We start from the raw sequence: 20,392 nt of genomic DNA, 5'->3' as shown, positions 1-20,392 counted from the left end.
CAAGCAGCTAGTTCTTTTTTTTTTTTGTAATATTTTTCTTTATATATTTATTACACGACAGAGCTGAATGTATGCTGATTTACACTGTGCACATCTTCTGTACAAAACAAATGCTCAAAGATGCATTGGTCTTTGGAGTTTACAAGTGTATATCCAGTTTGCTCAATGTGTCGCCGTTGCCATTGTTAGACTAGACTTTAAAAGAGCTTATTTTATTCAGACAGGGCAGCAGGACACATTTGTGATTTGTGACTACCTCAGGAAGATGTTGTTGCTATTTTCAGGTACCTTTTCTTGCTTTGAAATGAAGAGTTGCCCGGTCTAAAATCAAACCTGTGGATGCTTTGACATCTCAATCAGAGACTGAATGTTAAAATGAGCTGCAGAAATCAGACTTTAGAAACATCAGTGTTGTGTTGCACTGAAAATGCAAAATCCATTAGCAGAATTTTAGCTACTTTATATGCATGGACTCTCAGTTATCCTGTATTCGGGAGGCGGTCCTGTCCGTTTAACATTCCATGAGTTAAGTTGGCCGTTGGATCTGTGGGATCACTGAAAAAGGAGCATACGGGTATTTTTTACAATCATAGACTAGGGATGTGAGGCTTTATTGCAGGGGAAGGGGAGGGTAGCTAGGTTTGCTGTTTTTGTTTCACTTTTCTTTCTAGACCAAAGTGTTATGCAATGCTTTCTTCAAACACCCACTAATGGGTATGGAGCTGACAGCTCAACAAAGAATGAATATATATAAAGGATAACTTTCTTATCAATGAAGGATGGTGATAAGAAATTAATCAATATGTAACAGAGGAGAGACCCTCAGCCAGGCAGACAAGTGGGTCCCCAAAATTCCACCTCATTGCTGCTTATCAGAGCCATGTTTTAGTTGCAGGAAGTGGCTTCAGTCTCACAAGTTTCAAACAACACTGCCTTCATGTGGAAGCTTTCACTTAGTTCTGAAAAATCAACAAATGGGCTGCAGTCAGAGCAGTTGGTTCAGTAGAGCCTCGTCATGTTGGTGGAGTTCTGCCAGCAACGTGATCTTGCAGTAAAATCCTTACAGCAGATTAAAGAAGCTACAAACAAATCTCAATTTGCTCTCTTCCTGTAGTTCTCTTTTTTTGATTTTGTAGTTGGGAGAAAATCTCCAACTGTAACTAAAACTCCTGATTGTTCACAAGTAAAACCAGAACTTTCTGGATTCCAGCTAGCACTGAATGCAACATTTGATCAATCATATTTTTCTGATCAACACCTTGAAGTTTTTGACCTGAACGTGAGTAGTATTGTAGCTCATGACGGCGGCACACGTCTTAAAGAACCAACGCTGAGTGATGGAATTTAGGTGACCCGCGTCTGGATGAGCCTTTGGGACAGATATGCACATTGTTTTAAAAGAATAGCCATAGAAAAAAAAAAAGGTCTTTATTTTTAAAATGTGAGATGATCATTTCTGACCGCTTGAATATTTCCTTGTGAATTCTTCAGGGTTTTCGCGGTTTCACATTATGCGAACAATTAGAAGCGCAGGAAGATGCTGTTCTTGCAACAACTTTTTTTTTTGTTGTTGTAATTTTTTCCTTTTTATTTTTATTTCTTTATTTTAATTTTTTTTTTTTTTTGCACACACCGATGAGGTTCAGAGACCTGGACACTTGACCATGGCTGCTGCCCTCCCAGTGTGTTCCTCTGGCAGGTCCCTGCAGACCTGGATCTAAACAGGGTAAAGTGAGTGTTTTATGTTGCATTCAGGAGTTCCTCAGTGACTGTGCTGATGTACCTGTAGTGTTAGTAGATGTAGGTTTGGGGACATCGTAGGTCCTCTTGTAGAAAATTTCTTTTTTTTTTCTTCCCTTTGTCACAGTATTTCACCCAAGCTTTGAGAGACAGTGGTTGTAGTCTGGAGGGGAGGACCGGGGTGGGGGTCCTCTTCACCTCCTCCCCCACGTCTGACAGATGCCACCTGTCCTCCTCCAGTCAGCCTTGCTCCAGCCTTGCTGTGTGAAATGTGTTTTCCTCTAGTTATTTCGAATGTTTTCAGGGTTTTTTTTCATTTGTTGTGCTTTCTTTTCTTTTCACAGTTTTTTTTTTTGGCAGTGGGTCAAAGCGATCTCCATCATACTCAGAAGTTTTAAAAAGATTTTCAAACCAAACTCTTTCCCTTGTCTCGTTCATCACATTGAAGGAGTCGGTGGTTTAGAACTCAGAAAGGAACGGCTCTGGAGATTTTCTGTTTAGAATGTTTTCCTCTAAATATGTGGCCTGTTTCTACGTTTTGAGTGATCTGGAAAATTGTGTCGGCTACCTCAGGAATTAGAGATATACTGCAGCACATTAGGGCCATTGTAGGGAGAAAAGAACAACAAAGCATTACTTTTCTGCCCAGTAACTCTGAAACGTTTAGATTAATGTCAGCAATTTTCCAGAAGAAACAATGAAAAAAGTAAACAGAAAAACAAATTTCAAGAAAAAGAACTGAGAATTTTTAGTCTTAAAAATTCTTAGAAAAATTAAGACATTATAGTCTTAATTTTTCTAGACAAAAATTCTGAGATTAATCTAAAAAATTTCTGATTTTTTTTTTTTTCGGCAGAAATTTACGACTCCTATATTTCAACTTGCAATGGTTCATAAACCATCATAAATATGTGCTTATTTTGCAGCCAAGCTCTTTGTTTTCTGTTTCTTTAATAGTGTTTAGCTGCATGGAGGAGCTGTTTTTATCTAGCTCAGGTTTATCTGTGCAGCTTTTGTTCTGCGTCATTCACCTTTGGACAGAAGACATCTCTGTAACCAACTGACTCTTTCCACTATATGATCTCAGGGATAAACCACTTTCTGTCAACACAAACCTGAGCAACAGCGAGTGTTTTTTGAAGGGAAGTTCAGTCGACTAACTGCCTCTCAAACACGTTCACCGTCATCAACTTATTGTCTGCACAGAAAGGGAGTGTCAAACATAGCTTGTCTGAAAAGGTTCCATCGACACGTCACCTCGGTAACGCTCTGACCAGCGATCAGAGTCCAGATCAGACAGTACCCGAGCAGCCACATCGCTGCCTGACTTCTGACCTCCTGCTCTCTCTGGACAAAGGCTTCTTTCTCTTTCCTGTTTTTGTGATTTGACTGTACAGGCGAGGGAGAAGTCATTCATCATTTCTGTGCTGAAACTACCTCTCGAAGTTGTCATTGTGCTTTTCTTATTTATTACATTCACTACAACATTCTGTTCTGTTGTGTGTTGATTTCACTCGTGTTGATATCAAACTCCTAAATCCGAACACACATCGAACCTCTCCTTACGTTCTACCTCAGACACTCCTTTTGTTCATTGGCAGCTTTTATTTTGAAAACACCCAGAGTCCCTTGTGCCCCTTGACTTTCCTTTTATGTTTTTGCTTTGTTTCTGTTAAATTGGTGTCCTCTCATATTCCAACTCCTGCCCTCTCGTCATGAATCCGGGCCGGAGATGAAAGAACGTCAGTGGCGGTGCCACATGCACTGTATCAGAGCGTTATCATGCCGGCGGCTGCATTGTTTTCTCCACATCATGATACGCCTCTGTGTGTGTGTGTTTGTGTTTATTTTTTAATCCCCATTGTGTTCCCTGATTATTGTTCCTTCAAGGCAACAGAGAGCGCTATCATATCTGACTCTGTCAATGCTGCTTGTGATCGATTATCAATGAGAGAATGGAGCTGTGGTCAAACTGACCTCTCCTGGTGTTGACGTGCGGCGGCGCTCTCATGTGACCCTGGCGCCGTGGCACGAGAGCACAGACCCGCTCTGAGCAGACCTCTGATGATGTGGACGGTGACGCCATTGGGTGGGGCGGGGCGGGGACGGGGCCCGCGAAGGCCTCAGCTCCGCCCTGCAGATATCCTCACATTCAAAGTGCCAGGCGTCACTAGTGATGCAGCCCACATTACAGTGTGAATGAAGTATTCATTGTTGGGTCTGATGTTCTCATGAAGCCGGGGACTCCTGGAATCTGAAACTGAGCTGTGACCCAGACATGACCTGTGAACAGGAGCATGGTGTGCAGGAGTGAATGAATGATGACAAATCTCAGGGATTAAATACATTTACACGATTGAATAGATTTATGGAACGTCTTTTTTTTTTCTCCCTCTTCAGAAATCTTTTGTCTGCTCTCATTACTGTAACTACCTGTGAAGAATGTGATCCATTACGTGTTTAAAGCATGTTTAGAATGTTTTAGGACTTGAAACCAAATAAATGTGAATGTTATGCAAGTAAAAGCAGTTGGTCTCTTTGTTTTTTATGGTTCAGTCTGAGATGCTCTCAGAGTCACAAGTTCAGATCTTTGGACCAACATCTGACATCATGACCTCAGCAGAGCATAGATGGTAGATGTAGACTGACTGTCACTGTAGAAAGATACCGTGAATTTGGCAGCAAAATGTTGCTTGGATAGAGGAGTATGCAGAAAAATACTGAAACACTGAGTGCACATACATGCATGTGCTACTGGTACAAATAGAAAATGTGAAAATTAGATTGAATACACAAATATTAAAATATTACTAAATATATAGAAGAGGAAACAATAACTGCTGAACCGGATGATTGTCGAGCCGTCTGAATGCTAATGGGAGCTAACGGTTTCCAGTAAGCGCCTTGTGATCTAAATGCAGGTTCTCAGTAAATTAAGGTCGGGAAAATAAATAATTTCAGTAATTTAGCTCAAAATCTAAAACTACCTGCAACAGCCCTGTGATTCTCTGTGGGGTTAAAGGTCAGGGGAGTTTGTTGACTAATAAGATGCCTACTGGATAAACCTTAACATGTTTGCATCATATACTTTTTCTATTCTGTTCCTATAATGTTCTCATTTGCTGAGAAACTGAGTTTGTTATTTATTTTAATAAGCTATAATCATCAAAATGCACTGAAATAAGTGCTTGAAATTGTATCACTCTTTGTATAATGTATGAGTCTCCCTCTTTGATGGTAATCTAATTTATTGAAATGTGTTTGCCATTAACCTTTTGGATTCTCAAGAGCTGCTTATTTATCAGAAGTTCTCTGGAAGTAATGAACTTCTGATCAAAGTGACTTGGCAGCCATCAGATTGTCGGCCATTTCACATGAAGCAGTCATATGTTCACAATAAAACACGGAGAAACGGAATCTGTTATACTTGAGGAATATTACGGCAGTGACGTTTTATGAGGAGGTTATCTGACTAGTGGCTGCAGAGGCAGCAGCAGATTCCAGAAAAAAGCTGAAGCTCCTCCAAGAGTCGAGTTCAGACTGAGGCAGAGTCACTAAATGAAGATGTTTTTAGCTTTTGGACAGAAACGAGTGAAAACCTCAGTCTTCTGAATGGCAAATCTAAATTGAAATGCAGTTCATTTCTTACAGATATTTCAGCAGTTTTAATGTGACAGTGGGAGGAGCTCAACCAGTAGCATCTATTATTCAAGATGAACCACCATAGCTTCCCTTTGAAAGCTACAATATAACCCAGACCACAAAACGGTTTTATATCTACGACAGCTCACCAGGGCTGTTGTAGGCGGAAAAAAAACAGAAAGTTTTCATCAGAAAATGCTCGAGGTTAATCTCAGAAACATTCTGGAAAAAAGTTGAAAAGGTAAAAAAAATTTGCTAGAAAACACTAAAGTTTCTGACTTTTGGAAATGTGAATTTCACAAGTTGAAGATGTTTGACTTTTGAAACTCAAAGCTCCCAAGTTTTTTTCCTCCTCTGTTTTTTCCCTTTCTATCTGTTCAATCTTTTCTTTCATACTGAAAACGTAAAGCTTCCCAAAACCAGACTCAGCATGTTTTCTTCTAGAATCTGGGCTGCATGATGAATAAAATCAGGTAGAGCCTCTGCAGTCAGTCAGGTTGCCTTTGCGCTGACGGATGGTCGCCTTTGCACTGCTGATTGCATCATGAGTGGAGCGGGCCACGGGTCCAGAGGGCGTCACTTTATTTCCTCAAGGCTGACGCAGTGGCTTTTTGACAAATTGTCCCTAACACTACCCCCCCCTCCCACGGCTAGTCAAGGCTGCCCGTCCTCCTGGGAACAACACCACCACCGAGAGGAGCTGATGGTTTCTACACATGATTATGCAAGAGGTCGCGACCCCAGCATCTCTATCAGCTGTGAGATGATTATCTCTCATGAGATGGCATTATCAGTGTGCACCGTGTTTATTTGTCCGGCTGGTTGATCCGTCTGCTTTCACCTTGGCGTGCGCCATCAGACGCCGCCCTTCACCTCGCCGGCCCGTGTGGTGTGTGTTATCTGCATCCTCTTTCTCTCCGATAACACACGTGGATGTTTGGAACGGAGATAAGATTCCTGGCCTCAGACTTCCAGCACCGCTGCAGCTTTTGATGAGACTCAGGGATGGGAATCAGTGATGACTGCTTAACATTCAGCTCTGATGGCTGTATTCATTTATTTTATGGTTCCGAATTGAAAAGATGCTTCAGTAAAGCGAACATATGAAAGGAGTGTGTAATTTCAGGTCAGAGGGTAAAGCAGTGGGAGGCTGGCTGCTCCAGGAGTTTCTGTACAGATTTAAGCAAGACACAAAAAAATATGATAGTAATTAAACCAAGGTTATAGAACTTCTGTATGATTAAACCCGTTTACAGCTGAAGTTCTGAGGGAATGAGCAGCATGTATTTGATGACCAAGGCCATCAATTAAACGAGAAAACAAGAGACTAAATCTAAGGAAGGGAAATTATGACCTTTCTGTGAGAACACGCCTAAAGTTTAATGCTAGAAAAAGTCCTGCTGTAAACGAACAGTTCACATTTCTATGAAATAGAGTTTATACTGTTCCACCAGTTTGTCAAACTGTGATTTTTTTTTCAAACATTTCAAAGTAATTTCTTCTGAAAAATGTCCCAGCACTTTATTTCAGCACATTCAGATCAGCTCAGATCAAAGAACTCTAAAACATTTGACGAATTTTTTATGCATGCTGACTTTGCAAAAAAGTAAGCAGAACAACCTGACCTGTGTGAAAAGTCATTTCACCCCAAAACTCTTTGTGCCAACTTGGTTGCAGGACCTACCATGACGTGTTCCAACAACCAATGGCGAGTCGTTGTCGTCACTGCAGTGGATTTTAAGCCCACTAGTCTTTGCAGAATTATTTGAATTCTGCCAAATCGAATGAGGTCAGAAACTGATGGTTGGATTTTATTTTATTTTTTCAGTTTCTCAGAATTATTTTGAGTTTATGTTCAAAATAATTCTAACCCCCAGCAGGTTTAGCATCTATCTGACACAGTTTAACAAAATGTTTTTAGCTCTTCCCAGATTGATGCCCAGCTACAATTGCTCCAGTCAAGTTAATTGCTGCTGTCTTAACATATTAACACACCTGTATGCTGCTTTTGAAGAGGCAGTAGCACCTACTGATGGTGCTGTAAAGCATTTAATCTCTTTTCAAATGTAGTTTTATGTTTTTTGCTTCATAATGCAAATATTGTAGGATATTTTCTGTATTGTTTCCACCACAGGTTAGATTTAAGTAAGTTTTAAACTTGTTAAAGATTAAATATTTTTATGTATTACTCTAACAAAAAAAAATAAAATAGCATCATGAGAAACCTAAATTGACTAATTGGTCACTTGTGATGAATTGAGGATCAGTCAATCAATCAATTTATCTATTTGTACAGCACATTTCAGTAACAAGCAGTTCAAAGTGCTTTAAATCATAAAAAGTCAAAAGTAGAAAAGTTATAAAAACAACAGACAGTCACTGAGAAACTAGAAATGACCATTTTGTCGAGCGACATAATCAAAGTCATTGGACAATATTTCATTTATTATGGTTGAAAAGCGGTTCTAATTGGGGAGGTTTTCAGTCTAGATTTAAAGGAGCCTGTGCTGCACAGCGCTGTGGTTTGGTAGCCCTGTTTACAGCAACAACATCACCTGAATATTGCACCTTACGTTATTAAATATTGCGCAGCAGAACATTGTTGGCAGCTCCAGAGCCAGGACTTGCTGTGACAAATCGTGTTCTCCAGAGAGGATGTTTGTTGTTTATTAATATTTTTCTTCTCGTGTGATGATACGGCTGTTTGTTGTTTCCCACGGTGACTCTGAAGCCTTCCGCGTCATTTTGCTCCCGTTCATGAAGCGATTCTGACATCAAATCTGCTGAACCTCACCAAACAGCAGCCACTGAATCAGCAGCTACAGTTGTTTAGAGAATCATTTGTCCTGTGGGATAGAAATACATAATGTTGTCCCCCTGCATGACTGTTTCTATGCTAACGGTCATAAACTCACTGCTGGTTCAAACTGATAACCCACTTTCAGTTAAACCATAAATATTCCATATCTTTCACATCTTTTACCATGAAAATATTAATTTAATAACATCTGTAAAAGTGAATAAACATCTCCTGGATTCTAGTAATATATTGCCATTCAGAACAATATGCATAATATTACGTTTTGTATTCAGATCTTTTCCAAATGTTGTTGTGAGACGACCACAAACATCAGTGTGTTTAGTTGGGATTTTTATGAGATAAAAAAAAAACACAAAATAGAACAGAATTATGACTTAAAAATAATTTTTCATTTATTTTTTTATCCCCAAAATCTAAAATGTGTGATTTAATTTGATTTGTTCATAGATCTGTTAAGCAGCAATTAGAAGGTTTGCCTCATTCATCCTCCCATTAAACTGTTATCCAGCCATTCCATTGTAAAATATATAATACATAGAGATATTTGTTAAAATAAAACATGTTAAAATAATTTTAATTTCTCCAAATACGACATTAAATTAAAGCCTTTACTGACATTTCTCTTATTGTTTTTGAATGCTTAAAGTGCGTACACCCACCCTGTGCTACAATTAAAATATACTGAGGAAACTGTCTTTTTTCAAAATTTAAATCTTAAATAATTCAGATCTTATCATCCCAAGGTGATAACCCCCAGTATGGCTGCTTGTACTGAGCCGGGTTCTGGTTCTGTTGGACTTTCTGCACTAGATGCATGTTGAGTGTGAGGGATTGCTGTAAATTCAACGACATAAGCAATTGTTGCTCCAATCCCGTCCAGGAGCAGTGAATGCTGCAGGCCGATGACTGGATGGATTCTACTGGGTTTCCTTACATAGAAACATTTTCATCTATTAACAATCAATTGAATGTACTGTTCTGTTTGATAACTAGGATCAATTTGAATGTATGTGTTATTGATTTGTTTATGTTCATTTTGTTGCAAAGTCCCTCAGCAGGATATCTGCTGTGAATTAGCGTTATAGAAATAAACTAAATTGAATATTCCTCAACAAAGATGAAGCCAGAACCGTAAGTTTGTGCAGAACTAAGTGCAAACCGAAAAAATGCATAAAGCCCTGAAGTTTAAAGGAGGCATTGCTGCTGATGGTGTCAGACTGTCCATACATTTGAAGTCAGTCCCAAATGAGATGAAGATGTTTCAGAAGGTGAAGTCCAAGCCCTCCACCCAGCTCAGTTTGGTGTTGGCCGTCTGTATTTACGTCAGTCATGTCAAGGCCAGAACTCGCTGTGCAGCCCGGCCTAAGCGCTCCCTTTTCTGCCGGCTCCTGGCTCGTGTTAACAGAGCGCGCATGGTCCAGCACGCTCCAGAAGCGTGCCTTCACCAGGTGTGGTCCTCCTCTGGCCCCCATCTCCCCCATCTCTCTCTCATCTCGCTCCCCTTGACCCTGACAAGCTGCGACCTAGACGCTGATAAAGGGACAGCAGCCGCCATTCCTGACCCGTCGCCAACTGACACACTTCCAGGAGGGCCATAACCTTGTTCCTCCACATTTCTGCAGGGCCTCCACTACAGCTCCTCCTAACCTCCCTCCCCCCCTCACCACTCCACATGAACTTCTTCCAATCAGTACCGGCCTGCAAATATGGGTCTGTTCTACGTTTCAACTCATTCGAGGCCTCAGATCTGAAAGAACTCATCCGACCCGTTCATGGTGATATTCGAGGGCTCTTGCCAGTGGTCTACATTTAATTAGACATTTTCTTTAGCGCTGCAGCAAAAGAAAATGTTTGGGTGAAATGTAAAATACAATTCAAACTTCTCCCTTTTTTCAACTTTAAATCTAACATTGGTTAGAATCTCCCGTCGGGAGATGTGGAGAACACTGTATTTCTGCTGTATTTTCATATTTATTGAAATATACTTATTTATTATTATTTGTTTATGAGCACTGGTTTTGATAATTGTTGTTTTTTAAATTCCATTGTGCTTTCTGCACAATGACAAAGAAGATCTGATTCTGATTCTTTCCTGTCATTTTATTTGGAAAGGTACCGACCAGCAAAAATAAACTCAACTACATATTTGAGCCTATTTCCATAATCCATCAAAAATACAAAACATTCAAGAGAAAAAAAAAACTGGCATGCATTGATAAAAACATAATTTTGAAATAAGAATGGGGCTTAAACTAAGTGTATTGGCAAAAGGATGATTTCAGCTGGAGCCATTAAGATATTTACATCTTTTACAAACACAAGCATTTCCCTCACTGAGATAAAATCACTCTAAACTCTTCCAGTTCAGATTGCCAACATCTTACTAAATGTCAGAATTGACAGTTGAGGCCTGTGGTCCCATGAAACTAAAATGAAAGTGTGAGTTATAACCAATGGTGTCAGCCAGAAGATTTCTGGACTAAGTCTAGTGGAATGTTGTGCAGGTGTAAAAAGTCCTCTATTAAGCACTGTTCAGTGTGTAATCCAATGAGGAAAAGATCTTGTTGGATGTAAGTGATCACAAACATATTAATAAAAACAATAAAACCATTAATATACAGGCGACGATAGAGGAGTGCGCCGTTATGGAAACACACACCTAGGTTAAAACGTATCTTATGCCACAGAGCAATGTTAAGGAATGATAAAACAAGAACAAAAAAATTACACAGTCTCACTCACATTCCTGTTATTTTGTCCTCTTGATGAATGTTGTCCCCTTCTCAAACACTGCAGATGTTTGAGAAATCCTTTAATCGCCATAGCAACCATTCTGGGATGCCTAAACGCTTTATATAACAGAGTGCGGCCTTTTCCACACAGATCCTCAGCAGAGCATCAGCTTCCAAGTTTCCACCCCACAGAGCGGCCCTTCCCAGTTACTTCATTAATTAGATCCTTCAGACTAGCTAGTAGCAATCAGCAAACACCTGATAGACCTGCTCATCAGCTGGGCTCATTGTCAGAGCTACTTCTCAGAGGAATAACGTTATTAAAGGGTTAATAGAGGAGCCGTGTTGTGATAACTTCCTGAAGGCGGAGTTTCAGAAAGAGCAGGAGTTTTGAAAGAGACAGAGACCTAATTTCATGGAGTTAAATTATGAAGTCAAATTTCTTTGATATTATATTTGATGCATTTCTGCTCTAAAATTGCATTGAAAATACATAATACCGCCCCTTTTTGCCATAAACTTGTTTGAATTACAATCTCTGGAAATTACTGTTGCTGTAGTAACAGGACTTTAACTCCACCACGATGTGAGAAACTTTTCAGTCTCTTTGTGTTTGCATTACATTAAAAATCATTTAACAGGCAGAAATAACAAATTCATGGTGGCTTCACTGCAGCGACATGCTGTCTTCTGTCTGAAAGGAAAACATGCACCGACTTATACATTCTGAATCCCTGCATCATGTCTGAATGAACTCGGTGAGAACATGGTTATTCAGGCAGCATCTGAACCAACACCTCTGGGAGGTTAAGGGGACACATCAGCTCAATGTGCTTTAATTGAGTTCACATTTTGTCGCTCTGTTGGGAGACTAAATGCATTCAGAGTAGCTTTTCACTTCCCGTTGTTTTGCTCGGATTTCAGTCAGATATCTGCAGGTTTGTGAAGGCCTCCTTCATGACAGCTAATTAGCAGCCAGCCCACTGTGGCCTTGAAAGATCCTCACATTGTGACTCTGGCATAAATCTACACTTGAACATCTGCTGTCCACATAAGTTTATCCAGCAACAAGCAGCTAAAAAGTAAAACAAATAAATAAAACATGTCAAACACAAATAGTGATTATACATGCTAATATGTGTTGAGCAGAGAAGAACTAACAAGGCCTCTGAGGTTTGGATTTTATTTCCAATTTCACCTCAGAAATGTAGACAAAACTTTCTCCAAACACTGAAACAGGTGAAGGGTCTCCTTGGGGAGTTTGGACAGTGTTTGGCCCCTCGGTTTCTCACTCTGTTAACACATTTATAGAAAATTTCTGACGGGACTGAGTTTGGGCTGTCAGTTTTTTATTTTGTGATGTATGTAATGCATCAGTTTGCCTTTAAGCAGCTTGCCTGTGATGCACACAACCATCCTCCACTGCGAAGAGAGAAGAGTTTGTTAGTGTCAGTATAATGTTTGGAAGCGTGGCCAACACGGATTGAATGGCTTCAGTCACTTATTTGAAAGACGACAAAAAGGACAATGCAACTTGGATGTATCGAATAACGCAACGTTTTTGTAGAAATGTAGTGAAGCAGAAAGTAGATACTTACTGTAAAATGTAGTGGAGTAAAAGTCGAAAGTATCCAAGACAAAATCCACTTAAGTGAAGTACAGATAAATGAAAATTGTACTTAAGTACAGTCACAAAGTACAGTGGTGGGAAGTACAATTACTTCCCACCACTGAAGACACTGCAGATGAAAACTGAGCAGAATTGTGTGAGACTTCCTGGTTAATTCGTCATGATTCATTTCTGCAGCTGACCTGGGTCAGTCTGACCACCACTCTGACAGACAGGGTGGGGATTTGAACCTGCTTCTGCCGCTGTCAATCAGGACAACATTAGACTGTGTATGTAGAAGAGTAGAAAGACGGAAAACACAACAAACATGTAGAAGGTGTTCTGCTCAGAGAATAAAACTGAACTCATTCAAAACATCATGTGTGGTGGGAAGTTATGATTACAGTCCCCCGGTTCAGAGTCAATGTGAAGACCGTTCTGGAAGATAATCAGTCAGAGGATGGAAAAGACATGAGACTTTTTTGGTTTAGATCAAAGCAGATAGATGTGACAGAATCTGTGGCAAGACTTTGATGCTGGCAGACCCTCCACATTCAGTCTGAGTTTCTGCTTGCATACAAAGAAGATGGACAGAGATATCAGTTTGTAGCTGGTACTTTGTGCAACAAGTGCAGCTCTATTTAGCGTTGACTAAATAGAGCTGCACACCAGTGTTTTCTGATTTTAATTTGTAAAAAAATAAACACATGACTGACAGGGCAGCTCATCTCATCAGGGCAGCAACTCACACACAGAAGAGTTACTTCTCAAGATGAAACAAAACACTGAAGGACTTTCTTTACGACATCAGGGTGAGAAAGATTGAGGGCAAGTAAAGATCAAACACCTTCTGGTTATTATTTGTGAAAAGTCATCTATCCTTTTCCCAACTCCCTACTTATGCATCACATTGTGTTGGTCTCTAATATTAAATCCTGATCAGAATGAGGAAATGTGAACACATTTGCAATACAGAGTGTGTATAATAATGGCAAACTACTGTCTGCTGATTTGCTGCAGCAACCACATTTTTAAGTCTCATTGTTCAAAATGGAATGAAAAAGTTTCCTCCTGTCAATTCATAAGGTAATAGTTATGATCAACATCTTTGAAGGGAAAGATTTAGGCACATTACATTTTACCAAGCAACGCTTCACATTGACCAACAGGGGGCATGTGCCCATCAGAGCTCATCCACAGCAGTGATTTATGACCCTCTTCAAGGAATCCACCATTCAGTGCAAGTCTTGTACATGTTAGCCTTGAGTAGTTCTGAAAGGCAGGGTGCTACAGGGATCAGAGGAACACTTTTTCTTTTTTTTTTTTTTTTTTTTTGTATGACCTTGCTGGATGACTCTGAGGAAAACCCCCTGCCAAGCTTGCTTTCTCTCAATGCTATTGTAGTCATTCTCATTAATTTCCCTTTTCCAAGTGCTTTTTGTAGTTGTGCCCTGGCTTTGTCAAGGACAAACATGAGGACACTGAACATTTGGATGGTTAGAGCAGAATCTCTGTATCCTGCTTCAGTTACAGAGAGATAAAGCGACGCATTACTCCTTTATGATCTGCTCTGGCTGTGAAACACTGAGGCAACCGGATTAGCCACAAATAAAGGTTGAAGTTAAAATTGTGACATTGGTGGTTTATGATTGTAAAAACATGAAGCTACTTATTAGTTGTAATAAGTAGCTTCACTGGTTGCTTTCAGTGTGATTATTTTAGTAAAACAGAACAATGGTCCATGTGCAGTAACTGGCCTGTCTTGCCACAATTCATTCATTTTTTTTTTGGCCTGCCAGTATTTTTAACTTTGAGTAGCAAGCTGTGTCATGGGGACTTTTAGCAATCATGTTCACTCGTACAGAATTCAACACATGTTCTGATCAGGCTCCTTTGTCAGATTAAAAGTGCAGTTTAAAAAAAAAACAAACCTATCAAATATTACAAATTTAATTCAGTTATTAAAAATGTTTTGTTGTTGGTCTGATATAATATTTTAATCTTAGATGTTATTTTAAGCAGAGAATCTATTAAATTAAAGGTAATAAAGGCTCGGAAACAGTCTGAGAACAATTAATAATGTTTTTCACTTTAGTTTCTGAAATAAAACAACTTTGTTCTGACCCATTCAACTGGTGGAATGGGTCAGGATATACTACATCCACAATAAATGTGAAAGCTCTCTTCCTTATCAGTGCTTTCAACTATGTATGATTGAGGAGGGAATCAACATGAAGATGCAATATAGTATGATGGTTTCATTATATGGACATCATAGGCCACAAGTCAGTGAACTGAATTATAGGATGTGAATTAACTTTGAACCGCAGCAACTCTTTCTGCGCTGCAGCTGTAAGCGGCCTGGATTCAAACCTGGCTCCAGTATTTTAGCCTCAGCACTCGGAGCCCGGACCCATCCTGCTCCCTGGAGCCGCGACAGCTGTGGTTCTGTTCACTGACCAGACACTATGTCAGAGATTGGCTGTCCGATTCAGATCTTGTCATTATTAGATAAGATTCTTTTTTTTTCTTTGGCTCTTCTATAAAGTGATATCAAATAAGGTAAACAGCCTGGTCCATTGTCTTCCTGTGCAACATGGCTCCTGCTCAGTCGGAGTTCTCTTACTTTGACTTGGATTCTCTCCAGTCAGTTTTCTACCAGGCCAATCAGAGAATAGAAGGGCAAGTTGTGAAAGATCATGTTGATTTTCTGCGCTGTTGTAGGATTGTAGTCTGTCTGTAGTTTTAGCAATGGCAGCACAGAAAGTGAACAAAACCGTTATCAATGGTAATGTTTAATTATCATTAACAGCCATCTCATTCAGATCAACACTAAAAGGTTTTAGTGTTGAACTGGCACATTATGTACATTTAAAACTTTCACAGAGTACATCTGCAAGAAGCATTCGTTTCTCAACAGCCAGAGCCCAAAACCCTCACATAACGTAGAATAAGGAGCTGGTTTTTACCAAGCCAAGCCAAGACACTAATGAAATAAAAATGCTGCTTAGGGTCTCCAAGCTTTCTCAACTTCCCAAGCAGAATACAAACTTCAAATGCTGCATTCATAAAGATCCGTCCGTCCGTCCGTCCGTTCGTCCATCCATACATGACATTTTATTTTGAATGAGTATTTTCTGTAGCTGGTGAAAACAGGTGGAGCACAAAATGAGAAAATTCCCCAAAAAACATTTGTTCTTTTTTCCTTCTATGTTGGCAACCAGGAGTTAACAGAGCTCTGCATCCTGACCTTTTTTAAAGTTTTAAGGCATTCCTTAAGACTTTAAGAACAGCATGTGACTGCGGGAATAATGTTGCAACAATGTTTCCAAATAAGTTAGTAATGCAGGTAGGTTACAGTAAATGTAATAAGTTTCAGAATTATGTCAGAATAATAATAAAAAAAACATTTGTAAGCAATCTCATCCTTTCATTTTCTCCAAGAAAACCTTTAATTTAAAAACTCTATATGCATCTGACTGAGATGCACCTCAGTGTTTAGTCACACAAGTTGTGAGATATAGTAGGATTTTCACTAAGTTAATTGAATTTGAATTCATTTATTAAACGGAGCATGGACATATATGGTTGTAATGATAAGGAACCAAATGCAGACAGGTGAGGCAGAGTGGATAAAATAACTTGAGAAACCAAAGCAAGAGGAGAAATGGAAATCAGTGTGGAGAAACTGGTGAACTGACATAAATAGAGCAAGGTGGGGAGGTGAGGAAAATAGAGATTTTTACCAAGAGAATTGAATTGAATTGGTTCTCCTGTCATGGTTCTCCAATTTAGTTTTGGATTCAAAACTAAATTGACCCACTTTAGTTTTGAGAATCCTTCCCAAAAAGAAGTACAGCTGAAGTACATGTCATTAAGTATACTCATGTATAGAAAAGTATATTCCCCCATGTATACACTTAGCAAGTATGCTTTCTTGGGACTAAATTGGCCCAGTTTAGTTTTTGGAAAATATACTTTGAAGTGTCTCCAAATTGTTCTTCTATAGAATATATGTACTGTAAGTTTACTTGTACAAAATTTTCAAGCTTATTTTTATTTTTAGAAAGTACACTTTGAAGTATACTTAGTATACTGAAAGTGATCTAAGCTATTAGTTTTCTAAAAGTAAACTTCTAGTGTCCTTTTCAATTTTAGTTAACAAAAGTAGGCTTTGAAGTATCCTGAAAATAATCTTTTAATTTTGCTATAATTTTATACACTTATATGTGTGAATTTACATCAGACTTACATAGCACTTTTAAGGACACTTACAGATGCTTCATATGAAAATCAGTCATTCCCATTCATGCACACATTGGCATGCTGATGATAGGAAGGTACTGATTGTAGCCACTTGCCCAAGGACACAACAGAGGTGTGTAGGACAAATATCAAACCAGCAACCTACCATTGCCACCATTCCCCCACTGTAACCCATAGATTGGTAGGGAATCTCTTCTCCATGGTGATGGTGGTGAGGTCTGTGTGTTCTCCAGTTCCTCAATACATAACATTGCTTTGAGGAATGATACTAAGTGCTATTTTTAAGTTAATGTTGTGAAACAGATAATTTGACGATCAGTTAAATTATTTGTCTTTAAGGCCCTGCTTGCATAAATCAACCTAGAACATTTAGGAGGCATTGTGGTGGGTGCTCACTGCTCACTGAAAACAGGGACCCCAATTTAAATTACGGCTCCTTGTAATTATAGGCTGATCCTGAATATCGCCAACCAATGTTTTCACCTCCTCTACTTTGTCATACCAGGATGCATTCTGCACTGAAGCAACCCTTTTTGAAATGATCCAACTTTATCTTTTTTATATACAGTTGTTCTGTTTTTATTTCTAGACTAGTTTGTCTATCAATGTTTCTCCCAGTAAGACAACCTCCAGGAACTCTGCAGTACTGGTCCCTGATGAGCAATGATATATAACTAACCCACAATCTGAAATCTCTCAAGTTATCTTTAAACACCGCAACTCATCTTCCTGTAGCTTTCACCCAGAGTGATTGCACCGCTATCTGCTTTTATCCACAAAGATCCTGCCACTCCAGCAGAAAATCTCTGTGGGTGTGTGTAGAGAGGGGTGCGGGGAATAAACTGCACAAATTATAAATGATGAAGTCAAAACAGCAGCCTGGCTGTAGCCCTTCCCCTTTATTTATTGTACAAATATATCTGGGAGACAGAGACAGCGCTTGTCTGATGCAGGTCTGTGCTGAGCAGTAGCCACAGCACACTCGCAAAACAAAATCATGCTGGAGACAAACAGGAGATAGTCTGAAGTCGTCACCCGCCACCCACCCCCTGGGGCAGGGCTGTGCTTTCTGCCCCTGTGCTCCCTGATATTTGTAGGAGCACTTGTAGGCTGATCGAGGACCAAACTGTGACTCTGGGAGGTCAGGGGTGAAACACAGTGATAAATAGGAGCTGTCTTCTGCCCATAGACCCTCTGCTGAGCAAACACTTCAGAGACAGATTATGTGATGCTCTGGGCTTACTGAGCCTTGGACTACACTTTTTTGAACATTTTCACATTGTGGTTTCTTTATTAAGAGGTAGGTTACAGTAAATGTAACCTTTATTAAGAAACCACAATGGCCAGGCATAGCGTCATCACCACCTGCCTCGCATCATGTTGGTACCTCTTTTGCTGAAACAACAGCTCTGGCCCATCAAGCTATGTTCAACAACCCCTGAAGGAGTGCTGTTTTATCTGGCACCAGAGACTTTGAGTTCTGCAGCTTTTGAGGTGAAGCCTTCATGAATCAGACTCATCCCACAGACGCTTGATTGGAAAGATTTGGGGAAACTGGAGGCCAAGTGAACTACTCCAACAAATTCTTACCCTCCTCAAACTATTTCAGACGTGTCTTTACTTTACAGCTGCTAAAAGAAGCCACCACTTTCAGGTGATACTGTTTCCATCAGAGTACGTATAGGGTCTCTAATTAGCTGTTTTAATATGTCAAGAAACTTCAACATTGATGGTAGAGATCAAATGTTTTCTAGCAGAATATTGCCCGAAGCATCATGACCTTCCCCAGTTTGCCTTCTTCCTAGAAAATATTCTGGAACTATGTGTTTTGCAGAAAAAACACATAGTTTTTTTCTTCAAAAACATTTTTGGTAAGGAAAGTATCTGACCAAACATGCAATTTATTGGAAACTGAGATTAATTGGACAAGACCACCTTCTTCCATTGCTCTGAGATCTGGTTCTTGTACTTACTGCCCCATTTCTTTATGTTGTTGGTCCTTTCAGTATGGGCGATCTTTGTAGTCCGTAGCAAGTCCCAATACCCACTAAACTCTCCTGACACCTTTCTAACAGAACCATCTTTACCAATCTGAGCTACAACAGCTCATATGTTGGGTTGATCTTTGTGGATCCCATGTTTATGAATGGCCCTGACATTCACAATCCTGTTGGCCCGCTGCTCCCTTAATTGGAGGTCATTTGGATAGATGCTAACTAGTGTAGACTGGAAGCATGCCCCCACATCTACAGCAGTGGTGATACTCTGCATATTACAAAAGTACTCTCAGTATCTCAACGGAGATATTTTTGTTCATCTTAGTGGTTCTCAAATATTCTGGCTGACGACCAGAAAACTACGGCAACTCATGACTTCATCTTTGACTGCTTGACCTTGTTCACAAAATACTACATTATGATCAAGCAAACCAAACTGGAACTTGTTAACAGCAAATTGCCATCCTTCCAACTTTAATTTACTTTTGGCACAGATTTTTAAAAAAATCTATTTTAATGATTATGGTCAACATCCTGAAAGAGTAATGATCATTTGCAAAAGTAGTGGAGACCAAGACTGTAACACTTTTTTCTTCAGTCTATCTTAAATTTTGGAGATAGTCTTCTCAAACTGTTATGCAAAATACCCATGTGTGTTTACTACAAATGGTACTGACTGAAAACCCTTTTAGTATAATCACAAACTTTGAGTTAATGTCAAATTTACAGACCTCCTCTGTCACAACTTACTCCAGCACTGGGATTGCTACAGTGCAATACAAGCTGAAGTGAGTTGTAACAATAAGACAAAAAGACAAAAAAAAAAAAAAACAACAACAAAAAAAAAGAAGCAGAAACAGAAGCCATATTGTGGATTCCATTTTACAACAAATGAGAAATAGAACAACCCAGAACAATATCTGTCACTGTTTTTAATGTGCCATAATTCTAACTTCCATTCAATTTATGTGAGTATGCAACAGAGTACACACATGAAGAAGGGGACAGTACTCATTTGTGTATTCACAAAAAAAATAAAAAAAAAATCATATTGGTCTGATCTGAAACTAAATCAGTGACAAAAGATTTATTGTTCATGCTGTTGTTACTTTTCATGGATGTGGATCACTTTTACCTGGCAAAGTGATGACGCTGTTCTGTTATTAGTGAAAATATTTTGGTCCTCAGCTTTAATTACTGGAGTAACTTTGTCCATCTCCATTAAATTACTGTAATAAAGTAACAGATCTGCAGTGCCATGTATCACTTTCTTGACTGATGTCATCTTTGTGAAATACATGAAGAGTACAATCATTTTGTGCTGTTGAATACATAAGAACAGGTTTATGAATAGGCCTGTCATGTTAAGAAGTCTTGCTGAACGGAATCTATGTAAATCTAAATGCAATTGTCCAAAAATGGGCTAGTTGAGGCCAGTGGACTAGGATGAAGCCTCCTGTCATCCAGTTTTTGGTAGAAAGAGAGAAAAACAAGAACAATTATAAATCATGCAAATGGAGATTGGTGAGCTTGTTTTAATTTGTCAGGCGATTAATGGATTTATTGCTTATTGCAAGAGGTCCAT

This window comes from Poeciliopsis prolifica, unplaced genomic scaffold (genome assembly GCF_027474105.1).
Source record: "Poeciliopsis prolifica strain line A6 unplaced genomic scaffold, Auburn_PproV2 SCAFFOLD068, whole genome shotgun sequence".
NCBI classification, from domain to species: Eukaryota; Metazoa; Chordata; class Actinopteri; order Cyprinodontiformes; family Poeciliidae; genus Poeciliopsis; species Poeciliopsis prolifica.
This window is presented reverse-complemented; position numbering follows the sequence as displayed.